The sequence below is a fragment of the Cavia porcellus genome, unplaced genomic scaffold (genome assembly GCF_034190915.1).
Source record: "Cavia porcellus strain 051 isolate PalLab524CR breed Dunkin Hartley unplaced genomic scaffold, mCavPor4.1 scaffold_20, whole genome shotgun sequence".
In the NCBI taxonomy this organism is placed as follows: Eukaryota; Metazoa; Chordata; class Mammalia; order Rodentia; family Caviidae; genus Cavia; species Cavia porcellus.
The window spans coordinates 24,997,987-25,017,660 of NW_026947503.1; the positions used below are offsets into that span (position 1 = coordinate 24,997,987).

Sequence of the window (19,674 nt, forward strand, 5' to 3'; positions counted from 1 at the left end):
ATTAAATTATCGATTGTGGGAGAAGGGAGGGCATGACCTTAGTCCACTAAGTCAGCATCACCTTTGGTCAAACACTAAGCAGGACTGAAGCCCAGCATTCCCCACTCTGCTGTGTATGTTGCCACCAGCAGACACCCATGGGGACCAAGAGGGTAACATGGGCCGCCATACCTGGGGAACACATTTTCCTCTCAGAAACCCAGTTTAACCTTGTTGAGCTCTTCCCTTGTAGGAAGACCCACTTAATAAATGTAATAACATTGTTATCTCCTCAGGTTCCTAGAAAGAAAAGGCACTGCAAACCATGAAATGTATCCTTGACTCATCACACCTCAAGCTCTTGACCAATATTTGGAAGTCAATCTCATGGTTTCCTTGAGCTGGTCATTTCTGACGTATTTATTGACGAGCATTATTTCTGAAGTATCTTCTTATCTGCTGAGCTCTGGAATGCTCAGGGAGTAAGGTAAACAGCTTTCTAGTCTGTAAAGACAGACCCAGAGGCAACAAGAAACAACCATAAAGGCTGCCGTGGGCCTGAATATAGTCTGTTGTCTGCTATTTGTGTGTGTTTTGCAGGGGAGATATTAGGGATTCAAACTCTCTACCACTGAGCTGCATCTCCAGCCCCTTCCATTCTTTACTGTTGGACAGAGTCACAATAAATTGGCTAATCTGGCTTTGTATTTGTAATCCTCCTGCCTCTGTCTCAAGTATCTAGATTATGGATGGGCACCACTGTACCCAGTAGCTATCCTTTTTCTGATTTTTTTTCCTCTTTAGGCTATTGGGCAGTTTGATTGCTTAAGTCTAAAGAGAATCATTTGTTACTCTCTCGAATAGTAAGCTTTCTGGTGAGAGCTGATGATAACTTTGAGGAGACAGACTCGACTGGCAGGTACTGTCACCTCACCCCACATTTTTTTCTTTTAATTGTCTTATTGCTTTTCAGGTAAAAATGAAAGGCAGAATGTATTGTGGAATTTTGTTGTTCTTCCCCAAGAATTGATCTCAAGAGATGAGCCCAAAATGTTGCATAGCTCCTTGGTCCCGTGGCCATTCCTTTTCTTCTGGTGGGAGACTCAGTTCCTTTCCTGGTGTCTTCAGCTCACCTGAGGTAAGTGGGCACCCTCTGCTCTAGAAACTACAGGGTCTTCCTGTGAGGGCTGAGGTTCAGGCTGGTATATTCTTATAGAAAAGCCGAGGGGGCTGGGGATTTAGCTCAGCGGCATAAGTGCCTGCCTTGCAAGCAGGCAGTCGTGAGTTCGATCCCTGGTACCGACAAAAAGGAAAAAGACAAAAAAAAAAAAAAAAAAAAAAAAAGAAAAGCCGAAAGCTCATCTTGCCATGGGGAGAAGGTCCTAGTGACCCTGTAGAAGTGTTCACGGTCTTGTGCTCCCTAGCTTTGTTCAGGGACTGCAGTACCAACATTATCTTCTTAAAGGTCATGTTACTGAGGCTGCCTGTGGTAACTTGCTTTGTGTTTTATTGCTTCTCTTAGTCACAGTAATCATATTTCTTTTCAGCAAATTACTGCAGATTTTTTCCTTTAAAGTGAAACAGATTCCATGGGGTTCCCCATGTAGACATTCTTTCCGAGGGCAAGACAAACCCCTCCCGCCACCAGGCCTCATGAAAGCACATCTGGGCATTTTCATCAGTTTCTTATGATCTGTGAAAGTTGATGCACTTTTGCTGAGACAGTTTCCCTTTATTTAAAAAATCATGCAGAAGCAAAGGCTCAACTTTCAGATGATTTTCTTTAAATTCCCAGACATGGTTCTTGTAAGGCTTCTGAATTTCAGAAATAGGATGACTGTTTTCTAAATGTCTTCCAACCAATCACACAATCCTTCCTCAGCTGTCTTTAAAATTAATTTTAAACAAGTTTTAAGACATAAAGGATGTATTCTCTTGAGATAAGATAGTTTCAAATCCTGCAGGACTGCAGATAAGCTTGGAAAGATTAGATCGCTAATGTTTGTCCTGAGACACAAGCTGTGAAAGTGGGCTTCACCCTCAGGGCAAAACAAACCAGGTAACTTTCCACTGGCTGCAGCTGGAAGCAGGTTCCACCAGTGGCAATGACCGAGCCCATGGTTTTCTCATCTCCTTGCCACAAGCTGCCAGATTTTGGAAATAGGGCAGGGTGGGAGGGGAAATTGGGTCCAATGAAGAATGCCAAATGTTTGCCAGGAAGGATGCTGAGGTTGGGAAGTTATAAACCTCGGATGCAGTCAGCATTCTTTGCCATGTGGAATTTTGCTTTTGACAAGGCATTTTATATTTCTAAGACTATAGTTTCCCTTCTGAATCGCAAAGCTGAGAATTCTTGCTTGTCATTTCCTCTCAGGTATAACAGGAGAAGGATTTGTCCTTAAGAATGAAGGGAGGAAACAAAGATGGATAAGTTACAAAGATCATGGGCTGTATCAACCAACTGGGTATTTAGTCCACTAGTAAAAACAAAAGAGTGTCACCCTGCACAGGGCACAGGCCAGGCACAGTGGAACTGGAGGGATGCTGAGCTCCCAGAGCCCCTGATTTGTATCTAAGAGAATCAAAATCACTTTAAACTAATGTGACAACCCAGGACCCAACTGAAAACAGCAAGTCTTGGTTTCATCCTTGTAGTCACACACAGGTCCCTTTCTGCTAAATGTCCTCCTCTTGTCAGTGGAATTCTAAGGAGACAGGCCTAGAATGCAGTCCATCCTCGCTGCCTTGCCCCCCTCTCTCTGGGTCTGGACCCCTCCTTCTCGGGATGAGCTAACACTTTCGAGAGAATCATCCTTAAACGTCAAACAAGACCCCCAAACAGTCTGCAGTAACTTACTCATCCAGGGAATATTTGTTAAACTGAGTGCAGTGACATGAGCCTGTAATCCCAGCACTCTGTGCTAAGACAGGAGGATCGCAAGTTTGAGCCCGGTCCAGGCTACATAGGGAGACCCTGTTGGGGGCCACCACATCCTGGCCATACCCTAGCTACTGAGCATATAGAAGCAAAGCGTATAGCAAGCAAACTTAACCAAACAAAAAAGTCTTCATTCAGTGAACTTCCAACCAGAAAGAGACACATAATACACAAAATAAAGTCAAAGTAGTGACTTTGAGGGCAAGATTCAGATTAAGATCGTATGAGCAGGGCCTCCAGTCTGAGTAGAGAGCAGAGGAAGTTAAGAAGTAAACCATGAGGGCTGGAGTATAGCTCAGTGTTAGAGCACTTGCCTTGCATCTGCCAGGTCCTGAGATTGATCCTCAGTGCCGGGGAGAAAAAAAGTAAACTACTGGGCAGAACATTCCTAATCAGACAGCTCTGTGTGCTTGGATGTATCCCAAAAGAGTTAGGGCAGAAAGGCCAGCATGTTATGAAAGAGTGTGGCAGAGCCTTTCAGGGCATTGTAAGGACTTGTACTTATTTGGTGTTTAGAGTCCAAAGTATGCTTGGCTAATGTTATCTTCACAAAGTAGAAAACAAATACTCAATTTCTATTGCATTTATTTATTTGTTTGTTTGTTTTGCACACTGGGGATTGAACCGAGGGTCTTTGCACTGAGCAACATCCCCAGCCTAATTTTCTTTCTTTCTTTCTTTTACAAGATCTTGTTAAATCACTAAATTGCCCAGGCTGGGTTTAAACTTACAATCCTGCCTCAACCTCCCTGAATGCTGGGATTATAGACACGGGCCACTACACTCAGCTTAATAGCTACTATTTTTAGTAAAGAGAAAATGAATTAGGATTGGAATTCAAGCGATGATTCAAGAGTCAGCCCCAACTCAAATTCATTTCATAACTAATTATTTTAAATAATCCTTTGAACAGGTTGCAGAGATGCTAAAATGCGGGGGAAATTGTGTTTTAAAATCAATGAAATGTCATGATTTGAATGTCTCTTCCTCTTTTTCCTTCTTCATATTTTGCTGTAACACAGACTGTGATTAACGGCACTGACTGTGGAGCGAAACCGTAGCCTACCACTTGTTATCCTGAGAGCAAGGTAGTTAACTTTTCTGTACCTTAATTTCTTCAATAGATAAATTTGTATCAGCAGTAATACATGCTTCCTAAGGTTTCAGTGAGGACTTATTACACACAAGCTTAGGACAATGACTGGTCTAAGGCAATGCTAATAGATGCCATTATTAAATCCTTACAACATATTTGATGCTTCTTATTCTAAGTTTAAAAGTAGGCAGCAGCTCAAATGCACAGCTGGTCTGCGTCAAGCTGGACCTGATGCCTACTTTTCTTAGGGCACTGCTATGCCCTCTGCCCTTCTTCCACCGTGCCCTTGAAGGAAGCCAGGCTACAACACCCGGGACTTTGCTTTCCTGGAGTGGCTCAAAGCCCCGAGCCTGCTGCCAAGGTCTTTAGTCACACAGTTCTAACTAATCCACGATCTTTGTCCGGATGGCCATCGCTGCGGTTCACTTCCTGTCACTGAGCATTTTCACTGAGTGCCACAAAGTGGGAGGCAAGAGCGGACGTCGGCTGGAGCACAGATTCGGGTGCCTGAGCAAAGAGATCAGCAGCAAAATGCTGGACCTCCTGTCCTGAGAAGGAACAAGCGCGTGCAGAATTAAGGAGGTCTTCAAGCAGGAGACCCAGCCCCAGGCCAGGGATAGATGGAGGCCGAGCTCCTTAGGAAACAAAGGCCGATCCCAGCAATTCCTCTAACCCTTGTGATTTTAAAGGGATCCTGACTATGTCTTCACCTTCACCATCAGAGATCTCATGTGCAAAAAGTAAAATCACTTTGTGAAATGCCACATGAGAAAGGGACTTAGCTGGTGTACCCATTCATTCGTCTCTGCTCCCCACCCTAGAGAGCTCCTCTGGGACGTGAGTACCCATCACTGAACTGTCTCTCTGCCATGCTGCCCAGGAGCGCCATCAGCCCTCTGGGCACAGTCCCAAGATAATGCAGATTTTTAAGGTTTAAAGGAGCAGAATGACACACACTGTCAGCAACATGCTCAGCTATTGATAGAACCAAGCTAAGATTTGGGCTGACGTAAAACAGTGTCCTGCATAAGGATTTGCTAAACATCAAGTTAATTTATGTATCTTTTGTGCTGGTGGCAGCTGCTTTTGTTTTAGAGTCAAGCAGAAAACAGAACCAGCATACAGTTTATTTTCTATTTTATAGCATTGCAAACTTCACCAGGATTCATGGAGCCAGATGCCAAACTAATTGTTTGATCGGTGGTCTTAATGTCTCACCTGACTCTTAACAAAATTATAGGCTACATACTCATTCCCTGCTCTCCTTTTGCCCCAACCTGATTTTCCAGTTACCACCTAAGGCAGTGATGGTGAATCTTTTAGAGTTTTCAATGATACAAAATAGCCCACCACTGAGCTAAGGTCCAAATGTCAGGCTTAAGGATTAGGGGTTTAAGATAAATCCCAGTTCACAGTTGTTTGCACTGAGCACAAGATCCAGAGGCAGCCAACTGTTTACATTAGGCAAGGGCCGAGGAGATTGGGGCAGACTGAAGAGATAGGGCATCTCACTCTTACTTACTTACGTACTTTGTGGCAATAGGCACCTGAACACCTCAGTGAACATAGAAATGGGCACCAGCATTGGAGGAGGATATTTTAGACTGAATGCCCCTTGCAACCTTCTACAGAAGTCAGTCACAAAAGCTGGTTCTGAGCTTAAGCCTGCCCAGTGGGTCCAAGTGTTCTTCACACAGGTCCAAGTGTTCTTCATTGACCATGTTGAGGAGAAAGGCTTAATTCAGTCACAGGTGGACCCCAGGTAGTACTTAGGGGGTACTATCTGGTAATTATGAGCCCACTAAAAGTGGAAGGCACAGGGTATGTAGAAGGCCCAGGACATTATAGGAAGCACAGAGGATCATGGGAGCCACACAGAGGATTATGGGAAGACTATGTGGCAGTTCTTTGATGGTCTACATGGTATATAAGAAGAGACAAAGGGGGTTCTAGAAATGACATTAAAACAAACATAGTAGGATTGGAAAGAAATAGTTTATGGTAGTCTGGTTTTATTTTTTTCCTCCTCAGAAAAGTGTACCATGAGTATGGTTCAGGGCAGCAAATCGTGAAGTTTTAATTCTGTTTCTAGCCCTTTCAGGAGGAATTTGAACTAGATTTCCTAATCTATAAAGTTCAAGTTATAATACTTAACTTCCAAGGTTATGCCAATTAGTGAATATAAATATAAATGTACAATACTTGCTGCCTGGTGAGAATTTAACAAGTATTATCATCATTATTAAGTACACATTGCAGATGAACACCTGAGCGAGGCAAGACACTTGATTGGCTGGTGAGGGGCATGAAGTGATTTATCACCACAGAGCCCACATGCTGATTTCTCCCATTGTTCTTGTGCCTCTGCAGCCAGGACCTGGGCTCCAGTTGCTGCAAATTCCCTTCCTCACTTTGCTAGGGATAAAGCACTCTTCAGTCAGAGATTAGGGATGAGTCCAGAGGGCAAATTTAGACATTGGCCTGAACCCCAAGGATTTGTTTCTATCTGAGTCTCTCAAGTGACCAGAGCATGTTCCAGACAACATAAAATGCTAATCAAGTGGTGGCACCATCTCCGTCCATTGGTGCCCTTCCCTTCCACCCTTCCTTCTGTCACCCAGAGGTGCTCTGGCCCTTGACAGCTAGAGAGTCCCAGACATACGTGGAGCCTTCCCGATGTCTCCCACCTTTTGCTTTAGCAGAATGGGACTGGGTCAGAAGTTAGTACACTGTGCTCGCAGTCCTCAGAGCTGGGCTGAGCTCTCCTTCTCAGCTTTGCCCCAAGCCAGCCCTGAACCTGCTTAAGTGGCTTAAGGCAAGCTAGTTGCCTTCCGTTTCCCTCTGGGCCTGTGATAGGCAACCCTTTTACGCATTCGAATAGCAAAATACAGCCCTCCTCATCCACTTGTTAATGTCCTCCCTCTTGGGTTCTGTAGAGCACTCAATTGTTGAATGCAAAAAAATACAAAACTGATCACTTCTCCATGACAAAAAGGTTTGTGTTACCAAAATCAAATTTAGTTTCTTCTACTTTGAGATTATGCTTTACTGGACAGAAGATCTCTTTTCTTTCCTCTCTCTCTCTCTCTCTCTCTCTCTCTCTCTCTTTCTTTCTTTCTCCCCCCCTAGTACTGGGAGTTGATAGAAAGGCTTCCACATTGAGCTATTTCCCTGTTGCCCAGAATAGACTTGAATCTACAATCCTCTTGCCTCAGCCTCCCAGATTGTTGGTATTACAGGTGTGTGCCACCATGCTCTAACTTTTCATTTTAATGCTCATAGTGTAGAATTTTGAGGATTTTTAAATGGTAAATTCAGAGTGTGTTGTACTAATGTGTACACAGCATACTGAGATCATACCATCACCCGCAGTGACTGAGTTTCCACATGCCCTTCAGTGACAGTTACATCATGCCTGCCACCTGGTTAACAGCAACTGAATATGCCATTAAACAGCGTCTTAACTTCAAAGATGTTAAAACATGGGGTTAGAGGGTGCTTTAATAGAAAAAATGCAATTATTTCACAAAAATATAACTTTTAGCCACTTCTATTTTCATCCTGTATTCTCTCAACATATTTTCAGCTTAAGGAATATCTAGATCAATTTGTGCTCCATTAACTGAATTGATAATTCACCAATTCTCATTTGAGGTAAATGGGATGCTGCCTTTTTTTCAGGATGATAAACAATGATAAAAAAGATCACATTTACAAATGAATACTTGCACATATCTTTGGTTACTTTTGTAATGATACATTATTAAATATTTTATTTGGTATCAAAAAAATGGACAAATGTGTTCCTTATCTATGAGAACTTAGGTAACCTCTCTCATTTCTATCTTTCTTTCTTTGGTTCTTTCTTTTTTTACCTCCTTATTTCTATACTGAGGAGTCATTTCTTCTTATTTCCATATTGAAAAATCAGCTAACATATCATCAGGCCAAGAATGTCAAAAATCTTCATCTGTCTACTGACAAACTCGTTCCTCAACTAGAATTCCAAAGTTAGCAAGTAGAAATATAAGACAACAGTTAAGTTTTAATTTCAAATAAACAACAAAAGCTTTTAATGTAAATATGCCCCATGCAATATTTGCGATAATCAGACATACTGATACAAAAGTATAAACTTAGACAAACAGAATACAAACTTGTTATATGAAATGCAACTTTATGTTATTTGGCCACCCTAACCCAAGTGTACCCTAGGAGTCTGCAGGACCCTGTGCTAATTCACTGAGCAGGTCAGTTCATTTTGGAGGGTCTTTGGAATTACTTCCTTGAGCACATGACTATTTTAATAAAAATGTTTTATTTAGCCTAGGCCTTTTATCACATGAAAATCATTATTAATAGGAGAATCAGTGAGACTTGGGGGAAAAAATGGTAAATTCAGAGTCAAAAGACTAGAGCAAGACTAGAAGCAAGTGTACATATGCGAACACACATGTAATGTCAGGAGGCTGAGGCAGAAGGATCATAACATCATTGTCAATTTATTTAACTGAGATTCTATCTCAAAAAATGTTTTAAAGTTTTATTTTAAAGGGCTGGGGATGTAGTACAATGGTAAAGCAAGCATGATCCCAGTACCATGCACACACAAGCACACACACACACACACACACACACACAATCATTTTTCCCTCTATACCTTTTACAAAAGCCTTATCTCCTTGACTGTCATGTTTCTAAGTAAAAACATGAGACCCACATTATCTTACTGGCCTCCATATTGCTCTGTAAAATAGCAATGGGCTTATTTATGTGAAAAATTCTATAAACTGCAAAATCCCAAAGAGACTACTTTAAGATCATGGGAGAGAGGCCAGTGGTGTTAGAGCATTAGAAGCTGAATTTCTCCAAGCTGCAATGGGCGCAGCCTCACTACCAGCCGCCTGTACGGCTCGCCACCCCTGCTGACGCATAAGCTACCCCCGAGACCTCCAGAAAGCCAAGCACTCAGAAATGGTTCCGTTGGAGGTGCTGCACTCTGAAGGCCAAAGACACTGAGAAGTACATTTTTCTCCAAAAGGTTTAGGAAAAGTATTCAAATAGATTTTTGTGTTTTGAAAGCAAGATTGTGATTAGACTTGATGTCTTGATTTATAAGATATCTTCTTCAATGCAAGTTGTAGAAAGAGCATTAAAGAACAATCAATAGCTCACACAAGAATTTTGACCCAGGGAAAAAAATCAATTGAATAATCTCAAGGATATTGGCTCCGTTGGATGAATTTGTGAACAGGGGAAAATTCCATCTAACACTGTTAAGAGAAAGATCAGTTGTCAGTAATTTGGTAAAGCTGTGATGTCTCAAGGGGGCTGAGGGACTGTAGAACCAGGCCAAATCATGGCAGTTTTATATATATATATATATATATACACACACACACATACTCACATCCACCTCCTCCCTACCCCTCTGCACTTTGGGCTAAAGAATTCATCCTTATGTAATATACAAAGCCTAAAATCAAGAATTTCTGAACATTAGATGATACAGTTTAAAATATAAAAAGATAAAAATGAAAAAATGTTAATATAGAACACAGTCTCATTTTTTTCAGTTTTCAGAGCATTCATATAAACAGATTAAATAATTCAAGATGAAAATAAAGGAAGATTTGAAAGTGGGAGTTTACAGAACAGTAAACTATAAAAACATGGTTAACTTCACTAGAAATGGAGATGAGAGATCAGCGCCCAGAGATCAGATAAGTGAAAAATTAAAAACTATTCAATATTCAGTCCTGGCTGCACTGTGGAGGACTTGCTGCCAGATGTTGCCAGAAGTGGTGACAGCCTACTTTTTGTTGTTGCTGGGTTTTTTTGGTTTTGTTTTGTTTTTTGAGACAGGGTCTCGCTATATAGTTAGCCTGGCCTTGAACTTGTGGTAATCCTCCTGCCTCAGCCTTCCAAATGTTGGGATTACAGGCATGTGTCACCTCATCAACCAATGGTTTACTTTTTAAAGGACAATTTGATAATATTAATGCAAAGGAGAAGCATATACTCCTCAACCCCACAGCTCCACATAGCTACAAGATTCATTAATACATATACATAAGAATATTTATTACAGCACTGTTCATAAAAGCAAAATACAGTACTGAAGCAATCTAAATATCTTGTATGATAGACCAGTTAAGTAAATAATATAGCCATATAACATAATGTTATGCAGATATATAAGCTGAAAAAGAAATGGACCAGACTAGGAACTGGGGAAAGGACAATTATTAATCCTATACTAATCCTACACCTTCCAAGTTCAAAATACATCAGAACACATTTGATATAAATAAAAAGGGTATGAATACATGTGTGTGTGTGTGCAGACTTGTTTGCATAAGCATCTATTTGGTAATGAAAGCATACTTTTTTATTTCCTGAAAGACCAAAAGGAAACAATTCATAGAAATTCCTTTGAGAGTGGCCTAGTGATTGGGTAGGGCTTTTCGGATTTGGGGTTTTATCTTGCTTTCTTTAATTGTTTGGAAGCAAATCAGAAGCAGAACTGCACATCCTGTGATCACACCAAAAGATGCAGCAAGACTTTGGCATCTCAAAGCCAAGGGCAAGTGCAGTGAAACATCAAAGGACTACATTATCTGCACAAAGCCTGGTTAGCTTGATGTCAGGGTTCACAGCAAAGCCCTAAATCCCAGCAGACATTATCTCCACTTGGAGGCAGAGGACCTTGACACTCAGCAGTCGGGGCCATGCATGGTTGGAGTTAGGGGAGTCTTAACTTCACCCTGGAAAAGAGCTGCGCAGCTCAGAGAGCAGCAGGGTAGCTGTCTCTGGTGGTAGGCGATAGGATGAGGGTGCCCTGACCTGCCAGGGGAATCAAGGAAGTTTCTTCAAAGAGGTGATTTGTGATGTGGAGCCTGAACTCAGGATGAGGGATAGGAATTGTCCGAGTAAAGGGATGGGCTGGAGAGCTGTCAGGTAGAGGGAACAGCATGTGTGATGGCTAGAAATGGAATCACAGGTGAGCACAGGTGGCTGCAGCGAGTGCAGAGTGGAAAAGTCTTATTTTGAGACCATGGTGGGCAGCATGTGATGCAGGCAAAGGTGGGGGCTCCATGCTTATCCCACAAGCAACGGGGTAGCATCAAAAGGGGTTCATTGTGCTTTAGCAAGATCCCTTAGCTTACAGTGAGAAGAGGGGATGGAGAAGGGCCAGAGGGAGGTAAGGGCTTTGGTGAAATCCGTATCGAGGATGATCCCAGGGGGCCAATGGAACCCATGGGTGCCTCTTATGAGCTCTCCTTTAAGAAGACAAACCAGCAGCACGACTTTCTGAGCTGTCTGAAAATGTGAGTCTGTTGGGGTGAGTGGGTCTAAAAATGAAAAGAAACAGAAAGATCCACCCAGAGATCCGAGCCCCAGTCATAGCGTTCCCCACACCTGTAAGATAGCACTCTGTAACCTGCATTCCCAGTGTGCACTTGGGCCTCACCTCCACTTCTGGGACTTGGGGTGCACAATGAAGCATCAACCTTAGTCTCTGACACTGGCCGGATTAGAGTAAAAACTACTGTGTTTTGGTGGGATGAATTAATGTTCAAGATACTGACTGCCTTATTGAACCCTCTCCTCTATTTTCATTCTTAGTTTTCATTAATTTTCAGGAATTGATCCATCTCTAGGCAAACTGTGAATCTGGAAAACCTGGGCTCCAGGCCTTTTTAAGGTTCTCTGCCCCCTGAAGGACCTCATCCCTGTAGACTGCAATAGCTTCAGAGGTGCTGCAGAGGCTGGAAAATCCTATGTGTATCTCACCTTTGAATACATGTTGGTACTTTAGCGTTGATGAAATATATAGCTACCTCAATGTTCTACTGAATTCCGTATAACTTTTGACCATTATGTATTTTCTGTTGGCTTGTTTGTTTGTGACAGGGTCTTCCTATGTAGCCCCAGGCTGGCATTATGTTAATCAATAGATCTTCAAGTATAATTTACTTCTGTGTAGGGGTTTCTGTAGATTTGGGGGGCAGATAAGGGGAATTTCTACTTAACCAGTAGCTTGGGGCATTTTGTCCAGTATATTACTGTTGTATCACTCAGTCAGTCAATCAAGTCAACAGTTCTGTGTGCCTCCTGTGGTCAAGGCACCCTTCTCAGCCCTGGAGAGACTCATGAAGGAAACAGGAGGCCCTGTGCAGGTGGAAGAGAGACACAAGAAATGAGGCAGTGAGTGCCCATATGGTAAATACTAGGGGAGCTCTTAGAGGTAAGGCTTCCTAGAGAAGGTTTCCTAAAGGAAGTGGGACCTGAGCCAAGTCAGGAAAGCAGGGAATGCCCCAGCTAGTGCAAGGAGAAGGAGGCTGTGTTATAGGAGGAGGCAAGGGGGCCTCAGAGGCCTGCGATGAGTGTGTGGGGGGCTGGAACAACTGTAGTGCTGTAGGGAGGTGCAAGGCACCCCCACACTAGAGGGGGACCAGGCTGCAGTTTGGGCTTTGTCCTGGGAACAGTGAGAAATGTGGGTGATGTTTAGCAGGGGTTCACGTTCCACTGGTGTTTTAGGAGGCTCGTCCTGTCTGCCCTGCGGCAGTGCTTAGCTGAAGGGGTTGGGGTCACAGGAAAGAAGGAAGGGGAGGGCAGTGGTAGATTTCAGGACTTGGTTGTAAAGGATAAAGAGGGAGGGACAAAGATGAGGCCAGCCTTGGCTTCTGGGTTGGCCTCCCGGGAAGGTCCTGGCAAAAGCTGATTTTAGGTAGAAGCTAGGGTTAGCTGGAGGTAATTCTGACTTTCAGGATTTATGGCCACGCCTTTCCTCGGGTCATGAATCTGGGAAGAGGAGTTTTTGGAATGTTAAATATGAAAGCAAACGACTGGATTTCTATTGATTGGATTTCAGGAAATATTTTGGTAGAATGTAGTGAACCATTTAAATAGCTTGCTAAAATAATAAAGTACTATTTTAAGTATTTGTGTTAATAGTCTCACCATTGTATTAACCACTTAATGCCTGGTGCTGATTGGTAGCCTACGTTTGTGTGGAGGACTTTATTTTAAAATATACATCAGATGAGAGCACCCTTAGTACTGTTAGCATGACCACATAATGTTTACTGGGTGTGAAACCATGCTGTTGCTGCCAGTCCCTAGTTGTTGGAATTCAAGCCAACATGCACAACCGAGAAATTCCAATGCTAATATTACCAATGATAATAATATTAACAAGAGTCAGTACTAACAGCAAGGATGAAATGGGTAGAACTGTTACGTCCTTAAATTCCAAAGACATACATTTTGTGTGTGGATTACCAGAGAGTGCACAAATTCTCACTTCAAAAAGCATGATTACTCCTGTACAGGCAGGGTTCAGACCCTGTGCTAGGTGAGTCCAAAGAGCTAGAGGAGAAAATGAACACCTTTAGTTAGACAATGAATGAAGCTTGCATCTTTGTTGGGTTGTGGTTCAATTGACACAACCACTGAGCCTGCTATTTATCCACAACTGTAATGATAATGGTCAGTGTTTACAGTTATGAGCCAGGCATTGTGCTAAGTACTGAATGCGCATTAGCTGTCTAAATCCTCAAACTACTACCAAATGGGTTTAATTAGCATTCCCTTTTTACCAAGGAGGAAGCAGACAATAAATAATTTATTAATAATGCAGCTACAGGTAATTGGCAATGTCTGTGTTGGAGACAGGCTGATGGGAATTCGAGGGACCGTGATGATGGACTGTCCCAATCAGGACCTCCTCTCCAAGGGTTTGACTGTCTAAAGGTGCCCAGAGTTGGGCAGATGGTGTAGGGGCAAAGCTGACGTACAGAGAGAAGTGACTACGTTGCTGTCATGGTGGAGGAGGAGCCAGTGTGCTGGAGAGTGAGCCTCGTGGCTGGGATAGCAGTGGGACACCCAGTGCCTCCACTAGGCCTTGGGTCATCATCATGCACTCCAGGCCCGGAGGCATTCTTGAATTTTCTGGAGGCCAAGGATAGAGAAGCTCTGCACAGGGATTTTCAAGACTAAATCCTCTTCCTTCAGGTTCCCAGTGTTAAGTCTTCATAATGCTAAATAATTCACTTTAAAGCTTCTTACTCTCATGGGGGAATTCCCTAGATACTTCTAGAGAAGGAATGAGGTGCTCCCCTAACCATTCTTTTTGTTGGCTGTTGTGACAAATTCCTTTGTGTGGCACCCAAAGCCCCTCTCTTTGGAACTGCTAGATTATGTAAATTTTCATTTTGAAGTGTCCTTAACATTTCCTATTTTTAAAGCATTTCATGCTAGTTTATGGAAGTGTAGAAAATGGGAAGCTATATACAGTGAAGGAACGGGGAGTAACTGCTAATGGGCACAGGGTTTCTGTTTAGGTGATAAAATGTTTTGGAAAGTGGTGTAAGTCCACAAATTTGTGACTTCCGTGGATACAATCTCACTTCATTATACTTCTTAAAAGATGCCTTATTTAACATTGTGGTATGTAAATTGTATTTCAATAAATACAAACAAAAAATTAAAAATCAAATATATCTAAACAAACCATGTGTTTCTTTTACCACCCTCAATCTCCTACTTTTTCCATCTCATATACAAAAACAAAAACAGAAACAGAACTATTAGAATGCAGTTTCCTCTTGTTTCTAAGTGAAAATACCTGTCAGTGCAAAACAATGGCTGTTTATGCATTAAACTTCATTGTCTTTGCAGGAAGGAAGGAATGAAGAAGGAAAAAGGGAATGGAAGGGAAAAGAAAGCAAGAGAGAAGGAGGGATGGAAACATACTTGTCATATAACTGGGCCATCATTTTTTTTTTTTTTTTTTTTTTGCAGTACCGGGAATTGAACTCACAATCTCGCCCTGCTAGGCAGGTGCTTACACCACTGAGCTAAATCCTCGACCCTGGACCATCATTTAATAGCAATATGAAAGACCCAAGAAATAGCTTCCCTTTCTTCTTTCTCTCCTCTTTGCCTCAACATATGTTATAAACTGGTGCCTAAAATTTTAATATTAGGAATTTATTCTTTGGAATTCAGCTCCCAATCAAAATACCAACAGCATACTTTACAGATCTAGAGAAAACAATCCTAAAATTCATATGGGGATTTAGCTCAGTGGTGTAAGGGCCTGCCTGGCAAGCGCAAGGTTGTGAGTTTGATTACCAGTACCAAAACAAAATGAAAAAGCATGTGGAGCTAGAAGAGACCCAGAATAACACAAGCAGCTCTGCTCAATAAGAGCAAAGCAAATGGCACAGCAATACTTGACTCCAAGATATACTGCAAAGTAACAGTGATAAAAACAGCATCATACTGGAACAAAAACAGATACATGGATCAAATAAAGAGAACTGAGGGTACACGGCCCTCCCCAGACATAGTCAACTATTTGATCTCAAAGGGCCCAAAAGCATATGTGGCAGGAAAGATAGCCTATGTGACAATCGGCTTGGGGAAACTGGTTATGTGTTTGCAGAAGATTGAAACTGGATCTTTATTTCTCACCATATACTAAATTAAAATAAAAATGGATCGAAGATCTAAACATTAAAACACGAGTATTAAGTCTAATGAAATATAAAAAGGTAAAACACTTGAAGACATAGGTAGAGTGTTATGGTCAGGGGATGTAAGGAAAACAATTAGAATCAGGACACGGAGTTTATAATATTATTTTTTATGATGGTCACCCAGAGTTAACACAAGAAACTGCAGGAAATCTACCCACAACACTAAAGACGTAGACTATTTAGCCGAGGGCTTGAATCCCACAGCAGTGTCCCACATGAGTCCAGATGAAAACCCAGAGCTAGGACAATGCCTCCCATGAGTCCAACTGGAGGTCCAGAGTCCACACGGAGGACTCACACCAGTCTCTTTTACAGATCTGTGCTGGGAAGGCCCAAAGGTCAGTGGTGCAAGCTAGAAAGTCTATGCCAGCGGGGTGAAGGAGTTGTGTTGGTAGGCTGAGGGTTCTATGCTGGCGCCGAGAAGTCACACTCACAACAAAGACCAGGTGTATCCACCCCTGGAGGAGCACCACAGCCACCATCCTCAGTGACATGGAGGCCCCGAGCTCCTCCGACGACAAGCACAGTCGAGTGCGTGCCAGGAAGCCAGCGAGATGAGTTCATCCTGGAGACCAAGGGGCACACATCTTCCCCTCCAGAGCCAGGAAACAATGCTTGATGTGAGGACCAGAGCTTCTCCAGGAGAATCTAATGGCTCAAACAGCAACACATAGGAGAACCCTCAGTGCCTCAATGCCTCAACGCACAGCTCCTCCTTCTCCATGTCTATTTATGCTGGCAACTTTCCTCAGGTGGAACATCTACACTCAGCACCATGCTGATGTTATCAGCTGGTGTTAAGTTGACCACCAGTTTTAAATCCATAACATATAGGAAAGGATTTTCTAAACAGAACCTCAATCACGCAAGAAATAGCATCACACTTAGATAGTGATGCATGCCTGTAATCCCAGCACTCAGGAGGTGGAGGCAGGAGGATTACTTCAAGTTCAACACAAACTTGGGCTACATAATAGCCTGAACTACATAGCTAGCCTCTGTCTCAAAAAAAAAAAAAAATAGTGGCAAGAATCAACAAATGGGATTATATCAGACTAAAAAACTTCTGTGCAGCAAAAGAATCAAGCGTAAAGTGAAGAGACAACTTACAAAATGGGAAAAATTTTTACTCTTCAGGCAGAAGACTAATATCTAGCATATACAAAGAACTCAGAAAAATGAAAACACTTAAAATTAAAGAAATTAATTGGCAAGAAATGGGCAAGAAAATTGAACAAATACTTCACAGAAAAAGAAACAAATGGTCTAAAAATATATGAAAAAATGCTCAACATCAAATACAAATTGAAACAAAGCTAAGATTCCATCTTAGTCTGGAAAGAATGGCAATCAAGAAACCAAATAATTACAAATGCTGGCACGGCTGTGTGAAAAAGGAACCCTCCTGCACTGTTGGTTGGAATACAAACTATTATGGAAATTATATGGAGATTTCTCAAAGAACTGAATGAAAAATTCCTTGTCACCCAGTTCCCCCTTTCTAGACATCTTCACCACAGAGCTTCAATCATCACACTACAAAAAATACTGGCATCCCAATATTTTAGCAGGAAATTCATAAAAGCTAAATCCTTGAAACATCCTGATACCCATCAACGGATATCTAAATAAAAACAACGTGGTGTCTACATATAATGGAACATTACTTGGCTATAAAGAATGATGAATTGCAGACATTTGTGAGAAAATAGACGCACCCAGGATGCTGAGTGAACTAAACCAGACACAAATGCTTAAATATCATATGGTATTTCTCATTTGGAAAAGAAGGGAATTAAAAAAGAAAAAGATACATGCCATAATATGCACATTTAACCATTCCCCAAGATGATTATAAACTATATGAACTGAAAACATGTACAAATAAAATTTTTAAAAATTCGCTCCTTGGAAAGAAAGTTGATGGGTATATATGATCCTCTTTCCTATCTGTCCTCAGTACTAAAGTATTTAGAAATTTCTCTACTCAAAAGTACCATAAATAAACCAAAAACCAAGAAAGACTCAAATACATCAGGTACCAGTTATCCCTGTCACCAGTGAAGAAGTTAAACCCTCTTCCCCAAAACACAATTCTAAAAATATAGAAGCAGCCATTTGGGATCTGGCTGGCTGGGAAGGGTGGCGGGCACTGGCAGGTTGGCACAAGGGGGAAAAGAAGAGATGTGGAAAAAACAAAGTATGTTTCCCATCAAATAATCATTTCTCTACTTTCTTAGACTATCAATAATCTTTTGTAAAAATTTGAGGTCAAACTGAAGAGCATTGCTCTTAGCCAGTCTGACTGCAGCGTGTTTTGTCATTAGAGAGTGTCAGGCTGGGGACCCCACAGGGAATGAGAAAAAGCTTTCCCACCTTCCAGAAACCTGTGGTACCCAGTTTATCTAAAGGGCTGGCCTCACGGCAAGCTTTAAGGTGAACAGGAATGATTCAGCCATAAGGTAAATGAAGTGCCAACCAAGGTCGGTGAAGGGGTAGCTAGGCCGAAGTCCATGAAATCTGTGCAACCATGGAGGCAACCCTTCCTGGAGACTGGCCCCGGCTGGCCCTGACTCCGCTCTGTGAGGAGTTCTACTATCCACTTGGAGGGCCTTGGTTTCTCCTTGGTAAGCTGACCACCCTGGAGCTCTGTCACTGGAGGTTTTCTGACTCAGTTACGCTGTGGTGAGTGTGTTTAGTTTCCTGTTTTCTGTGTCGTGGCTTCGCTTTCCCCCTTCCCCTCCACGACATGCCTCTGCCCTGTGGGAGCAACCGGGGGGCCATGATGGGCAGGGAGGGTTTGTCACACAGATGAAGGTACACAGTTGCTGGCAACCCTTTCTGTCAGTCCTTGCCAGGAAAGCAGGCTATAGCTGCCCGTCCCTCAGAAAGGACACAGGTATGACACTTCATATTGCTATGCTCCAATCAAATGTGGGCTTCAGCTAAAAAAAAATGTCTTCACACTGAATAAAATTAACAACCAGACTTGTTTTCAGAAAGCAACAAAAGGAATCTGTTTTATTGACCAGAACACCAAAAGGCAAAGACCTAAGGCCTTCACAGTGGCCCCAGTTAATCAGACCATCACCTTTGAAGGGGACGGTGACAGACAGGAAGGACAGACAGAGTGGAGCCCTTTCTCAGACTTTGCAATCTGGCCGGAGAAGCCAAATCCTTGCCCGCAGAGAGCAAAGTGATTATAACCGGTCCCACACGTGCTGTGTGCTAGATAGTTAAGGGGCAACCGTGGTGAGCTCGAGCCACTGTCCACCTTGGGTCTGTGGGAGCATCAGGCACTAGGATTTTACCTGTGCTGGGGAGTTTGGGGATGCCTCGGCTTCAGCCCCAGTGTGACTGCAGAGTCCGGTTGCTTTCTGGGGGTGCCACACTAGCAGGATTGAGAGGCAGGTGACTGAAGGCCGGTCTCAGAGTTCCTCAGATCCTGTGGCAGCCTGTCTGTTCCTCAGGGACAGCTTCCAGTGACATTCAATGTCTCCCCAGGCCCCACAAGCCCCGAAAGAACACCAAGCAGGGCCCAGCATTCCTACCCCGGGACTTTCATGCTTCTGCTTTTAAGACACTGATTTTCCATAGGATGGCAAGGGGGTAAGGAGCAGGCGTGTGCCCGTACTGCTGGCTGGGGTGCAGACCACTACAAAAGGCTCAGGCCAGCCTTAAATTTGTGACCCTCCTGTCTCAGCCTCCTGAATGCTGAGATTACAGGTGTGTACCACCATGTCCAACTCTCCATTTGGTTTTATTTCTGGGACTATTAGTTTGCACTAAAGTGCTAAAGGGTAAAGAGGGGTCACAATTTGAGCCAAGAAGCTGGAATGTGATCAGGGGCCTGTGATGTGAAACCTGGCACTGGGGTGCTCTCTCGGCCCTTAATGGAAGATCTGCTCTCCTGGCTTGCATTGGGCAGCTGTTTAGACTGGGGAGCTCTGTCCTTACATATTCCTCACATTTGCCGAAATAACCCAGATCTGTTGGTGGATTCTTATACTGTTACTATGGAGAGCTGAGGGATGGACACCATTGTTACTTCATGGATCTTTCCAGCATCTTACAGGGGCCTGGAAGGATGATTGAGTTTGCAAATGAAAGAC

The 19,674-nt window shown here is 42.8% G+C and overlaps 1 long non-coding RNA gene across 1 annotated transcript; it reads left to right on the top strand.

Moving 5' to 3' along the window:
- Positions 1 to 331: 331 nt before the first annotated feature.
- LOC106028593 (uncharacterized) lies at positions 332 to 6,066 on the top strand. Its single transcript, XR_001202218.2, has 3 exons — positions 332 to 466; positions 953 to 1,117; positions 3,940 to 6,066. It is a non-coding gene; the product is annotated as an uncharacterized LOC106028593 (long non-coding RNA).
- Positions 6,067 to 19,674: the final 13,608 nt, after the last annotated feature.